The sequence below is a fragment of the Plecotus auritus genome (genome assembly GCF_963455305.1).
Source record: "Plecotus auritus genome assembly, chromosome: 15".
Lineage (NCBI taxonomy): Eukaryota > Metazoa > Chordata > Mammalia > Chiroptera > Vespertilionidae > Plecotus > Plecotus auritus.
The window spans coordinates 11,321-17,820 of record NC_137781.1 but is presented as its reverse complement, the minus strand read 5'-3'; positions in this window follow the sequence as shown (position 1 = coordinate 17,820).

The window sequence follows — 6,500 nt, the reverse complement described above, 5'->3', positions numbered from 1 at the left end:
CCAGGAGGTCACAGTTCTTTTTATTTTATTCTTATTCTTATTTTAAATTATTTATTGTTTAAAGCATTACATATAGTATTACATATAACTCCTTTTTCCTCCATTGAGCTCTGACCAGCCACCCCCATGCCTCAGCACATGCCCATACCCCCCATAGTGTCTGTTTCCACTGGTTATGCTTATATGAATGCATTTAAGTCCTTTGGTTGATCCCTTAACCCCTCCCTTCCCGGACTTCCCTCTGAAGTTTGACTGTCTGTTCAATGCTTCTATGTCTCTGAATTTATTTCTGTTCATCAATTTATGCTGTTCATGATATTCCACAAATGATGAGGGCATGTGATACTGGGTCTTTTCCTGGTCAGGGCACATACATGGTTTGCAGGCTCAATTCCCAGTGTGGGGGTGGAGTCATGCACGAGGCAACCCATCAGCAATTCTCTCTCATCATTGATGTTTTTCTCTCTTTCTCCCCATTGCACCCTAAAATCAACAAAAATATTTTAAACAAAGTATGTACATATATGCATAGGCCATGGACATAGACAATAATGTGGTGAGAGACTAGGAGCAGGGGAGGAGGGTAGAGGGAGAGAAGGGTAGAGGAGGATGGCAGAAATTGGGAACATCTGTAATACAGTCAGCAATCCTATATAATAAAGAGCTACTACACAAGTGGTCGTCGCGCCTTCGCCCTCGCCCTGTGCCCTCACGCTGGTGTAGGGGGACCTGAGGCCAAGTGGGGGGACCTGAGGCTGCGCCCCCACTCAGAGAGTGTTGACGTGGGACCTGAGGCTGTGCCCTCCACCCTGGCACTGGGGCCGTATGACATGAGGCCTGGCCAGGGGACCTGATGCCGAGTCCCCCACCCCAGTGCTGGGGCTGAGGGACCTGAGGCCATACCCCTGCCCTATGGTGCTTAATGGGGGTTGGCCGGCTGGGTCTTGGTCTCATGCAATTTTGAGGTGCACACGGGTTAGCGGGCACTTGACTCTGGCTGGCCAGCCAATCTCCTGCAAGCCCTATCCCCACCTGGCCCCATCCTAGATCTGCCCCCCCCACCCACCCACCCACCCCATTCAGGGCAGGGCTGGCCTACCCACAACCCACAGCCCTTCCCTAGGCCTGCCCCACGCTCAATCAGCACCCCAACCCCAATCGGGGGCAGGGCCCATTAGCAAATTACCCATGGCCCCTTTCCCCAGCCGGCCGGCCCTGATCAGGCCCTGATCAGGCCCTGATCTGGCCCTGATCTGGACTTGAGCCAACCAACCTCCTGCCATCTCTTCCTTCTGACAGGCCCAGCCCTGATCTACCCTGATTGGGGCTGGACCGGTGGGACCCCACCATTGGACGAATTCGTGCACTGGGTCTCCAGTAAAAAATAATAGTGTGCACAGCCGGTGGTTCTCAGTGGCTGGGCGTGTACCCATCAACCAACATATCGCTGGTTCGATTCCAGGTCAAGGCACATACCCAGGTTGTGGGCTCCATCCCAGTAAGGGGAATGCTGGAGGCAGCCTATCAATGATTCTCTCTCATTATTGATGTTTCTTCCTCTCCCTTTCTCTCTCAAAAATCAATAAAGACATTTGAAAAATGAATAGTATTAAGATTGATTTGACTGAACAACAACAAAGAGATTGTGGGCCATCACGTTTTCTTCAAAGTCTTGTAAGCAAAATCATGCCATGTTCTGTCTTTACACAGGATGTCCCAGGCATAACTTTTAGGGAACAGGAGCCTGCCTGGAGCCGGTCTGCCTCAGCTTGGCCTATAGTGTTTGAGTTCTTGACTTCGTTCAGAAAAGATTTCACAACAGGAGTTCAGAGATTTTGAGGGAACATTTATGAAAGATGGGGATAATGAAAAACATCTAGGGCTTAGGATAGAACAAGGAACAGCAGAGAGACTGGGTGGGGCTCCTTGGGCTCTCTAGAAACACTGCTGTGAGCTCACTGGAGAAGCAGAGAAAAGAAGGACTTGAGCTCAGGTTCAGGGGGTTAGCCCAGGATGAGCTGTCGCTGCTCATTGCTGCCTCGGTTGCAGGTCGAGCAGGATCCCTTAAAAGCTTAGGAGAGCCTGACTGTTGTGGTTCAAAGGTTGAGCATTGACCTATGAACCTGGAGGTCACGGTTGCATTCCCAGTCAGGAATCATGCTCAGGTGGTGGGCTGGATCCCCTCTGTGAGGCATGCAGGAGGCAGCCTTTCAGTGATCCTCTCTCATCATTGATGTTTCTATCACTCACTCCTCCCTTCCTCTCTGAAATCAATAAAAGGTTTTTGAATGTATGTTTTAAATCAATTATACTTACATCAAAGTTTAAAAAATGATTAAAACTTGCCACTTCCCAATTATTGTACTATTTTATTATAAAAGTTCTTGAACATATTTATACCTACTATATCAATAAGGTGGAAATACAATATAATGATTTACTACTGAAATACCTCATCAGCCCATATTCAGTGCTGTCACTTTGGAAGTTTGAAAGTGACGATGATGAGAGTATTTACACCAGAAAATTGACAAATACTACAGACTTTGACTTCACTTAATATACTGTTGATGCTTCAACTTAAACTGAATGGTGGAGAATGTTAGCAACGTAGGCTAATCTTATAAGTGTATCATGCAAGTGGGCTTTAAATTGTACATAGGATACAATTTTAGAGAAACAACTTTCCTTACAGTGTTCAAAACATAAAGTTCCAAAGGGCAAAGAGAGAAGTTGAGTCCTTGAGGAACGAATGAGGTGAAAACAGATGTGTTAGGTGGTGAAATGACTTCCTATTGATTAAATCATGAATTCATTTTAAAAATTGGCAAAAGTTTCTGACCAGACTTTTCAACAAAGGAGATAAAGACAGTGTAAATAAATGCATAAAGAAATGCCCACAATAAAAATTTCTTAGGGAAATGGAATTAAAACAAAACAAGTTAACAATACTTATTTTCAGGCCTACAATTAATATTACACATCGCATGTGCTCACAGGGATAATAAAAACTAGAATTTTCATTATTGTGGATGTCTGGGAAGGCAAAGAAAGGACCATGTTAGATCACAGTTCTGCATATCTTAAAAAGTAAAACACTCACCTATATGGCAATAGTTAGATAAGGAAAACATACATTTGTACAAAGAACTGAACCCAATATTCCCAGAAAATTTATTGATAATAACTCAAACCTGGAAATAACAACAACAAAAAAACCCAGACAGATCAATAGATTAAGTGGTTATTTACAGAACACAATACTAAACAGAAAAACAAAAAATTAACATTTCACATAAACATTAGTGTTGAACCTCAAATTAACTGTGTAGCATGAAAGAGTCCCATACTTGTTAAAGAATACACACATTATAGTGTTTATAATATTATAAAAAATATGAACTAACCTTGTAAAGGAAGGAAAATCAATGATTGCATTTAGAGCTAGGGAAGGCAGAAAGAGATTATAAAAGGGCAGGAGGTAAATATAGGGTGTGATAAAGTACGTGTAGAGTTGTTGGTAAGAAAATTAATACAATAGTTAGTAAATAATAACACAAGAATAATCTCTTCCCTGGCCATTGTACTTCAGTTGGTTGGGCACCATCCCTTGCCCTGAAAGTTCACTGGTTCCAGTCCAGGTCAGGCCACATGCCCACCTGGATGCCCTGTAGGTGGCAGACAGGAGGCAGCAGTTCAATATTTCACATATCTCCATGTCTCACTCTCTCCCTTTCTTTCTAAAAGGTCAATAACTTTATTTTTAAAAAGAAAAAAGACTTATATAAAACTAGTGGCCCGGTGCACGAAATTCATGCATGGGGGTGGGGGGTGTCCCTCAGCCCGGCCTCCATCCTCTCCAATCTGGGACCCCTGTGGGATCGGGCCTAAACCGGCAGTCGGACAACCCCCTCACAATCCGGGACTGCTGGCTCCTAACCGCTCACCTGCCTGCCTGCTTGATCGCCCCTAACCACTCTGCCTGATGGCCTGCTTCCCCCAACTGCACCACTCTGTTGGCCTGCTCACCCCCAACTGGTCCCATCTGCCTGCCTGCTCGCCCCCAACTGCCCCCCTGCCAGCCCTCCCATCCCCTCACCCCCAGCTGCCCTCCCCTCCTGGCCTGCTCACCCCTAACCACCTCTGCCTCGGCCCCGCCACCATGGCTTTGTCCGGAAGGACGTCTGGAAGGTCTCATGGTCTAATTAGCCCATTACCCTTTTATTAATGTAGATAGGATAGGACATACTGCCATAACTATAACATATCTACCAATATTACTCTATGAGAATAAGTACTTCATGCGATAGAAAGGCATCTAATACATTACATTGTATATGTTGTAAGTAGTAGGAAATACTGTATTCATAGCAATAATATACACCCCGTGACTTCCCTTCCTGAATTGGGAATGCTTCCCCAGTTCTTTGAACATTTCCTGGCCCCTAATATATATATTTTTGGTCATTCAGTGTAACTTTATTTACTGTTTATTGCACATGACTTGAGGTCTTTAATTTCTAACCACCAAAGATTCAAAGGACTATTTTTGCCATAAAGTTTAACATTAACATCAGTGAATTCATGTACTCATGTGTTTTTGTTGTAAACATCTGAATTATTCACATTGTCATAGATCCTGAACTCATAAGCGTGGACCATGCATAGGCTAGCAGCAAGCCAGGAAGCCACTCTGCAAGCAGATACTCTGCATGAGAAGAAAAGTCATAGCACAACATTGAATGTCCAACCTGAGTCACCTCACAATGTTATATATATTGACTTCTTAATTCATATAGTATCTGGAACTCAACTGCTTGGTTGGTGATGGGGTTGACCTGGTTTCAGGAGGACTATTCCTGAAATAATTAAGGAAGGGGGGGCTCAATCTTTCTTCTTGGTTGAACGTGCTTGATACTCCCCAGCACCTTTATCTTTCCTCTCGTCCTCAGCTTCTTGGGCATCTTCTTTTTCACCTTCACCTCCTTCTTCCTCCTTTGCATCCTCAAATTCTTCCTTGGCACCTTCCTCCTCTTCCTCTTTCCTCTTTCCTCTTTCCTCTTCCTCAGCCTCCTCCTTCTCCTTCTCCTTCTCCTTCTCCTTCTCCTTCTCCTTCTCCTTCTCCTCCTCTTCAGCTTCTCCGTCAGAGGGGGGGGAGGGGTTCATCCTTAGCTTCCTCGGCTTTTGCAGCCTCAATGGTCTCCTCCAATTCGATCTGCTCCTCCTGGACGTGGCTGGTGTATTAAGAAGGGAAGGAGCGAGTGGACATCACATAGGAGCTGGTCTGTAAACCACCATAGGCAGATCGACCAAAGACCTGGGAACTCTGGGAGTAGCCGCTGGCTATGCTTCCCACGCTGGTGAAACTGAGCCGGGTCTCCTCACCTTCCAAGAGTTTCCTGTAAGCTGCAAGGTCAGTGTCCAAAGCCATCTTCACGTTGAAGAGGTCCTGGTATTCTTTTAAATGTCGTGCCATTTCACTCTTTGTAGTTCTCATTTTCTGATTTGTTGATTGTGTCCTGCATAGCACTAACTTCGGTGTTCTGTTTATCCTCCAGCTCTCGCAGCTGCTTTCCCAGCGCTTCGTTCATGCCCCAGCCTGCTTTGATCTCCAGGGTCTTGGCCTTGAGCAGGCAGCAGCTTTTGAACACCTTGTCCTTGGTGGAGTGCACCCCGTAGGTGTTCTTGGCATTGCTCTCGGTCAGCATGGTGAAGCGGCTCTTGTACCATTCTTCGGCATTCTGCATGTTCTTGGCAGCCAGCTTCTCGTACTGGGCGCAGATGTCCTTGAGTGTGGCAGAGAGGTGGGACTTGGAGAACATGTCCATCTCCACGGAGATCTGAGCGTACTGGATCTGCGCCTGCAGCTCGGTGGTCTTCTCTACGTGCACCTTCTTCAGAAAGGCGATTTTGTCCATCAGACTGTCAATGCGCTTTCGAGCTCAGCGCCTGTGAGAGCCGCCTCGTCTGCACCTTTGCGCGCCTCCATCAGCCAGCCCTCCGCGTCCTCATGGTTCAGCACCTCTTCCTGGTAGCACGCCTGCAGGTTGCTCCCAGTCCCTTCCAAGCCCCGGTGCCTGCTAACTTCCCACTGCCCTCTCCTTGCCAGGGATGGGGCTCGGTGGGCAGGGGCACAGGCATCCCATTTTCATTAAAATGTTCAACCTGGGCCTGCTCCACCAGTGTCCGCAGGAGGCCCGGAGGCAGACACTGATCCGGGAGACGCTGGCCAGCCACGCCTGCCCCAGTCCCCGATCACAGCCTGGACCCTGCAGGTGGCATCTGGCACTGCCCACCCTGCCTGCGAATGCAAATTTACCCATCTTTCTAGGGTTAATTTGCATATCACTACTGATTGGCTGGTGGGCATCAAGGAGGTATGATCAATTAGCATATTTCTCTTTTATTAGTGTAGATAAGAGAATAAACTCTGTGATTTGCATACCCAATTCTGTAAACCTACGTTTGCTCCAGCCTGCACATGGGTGAGATATATGATT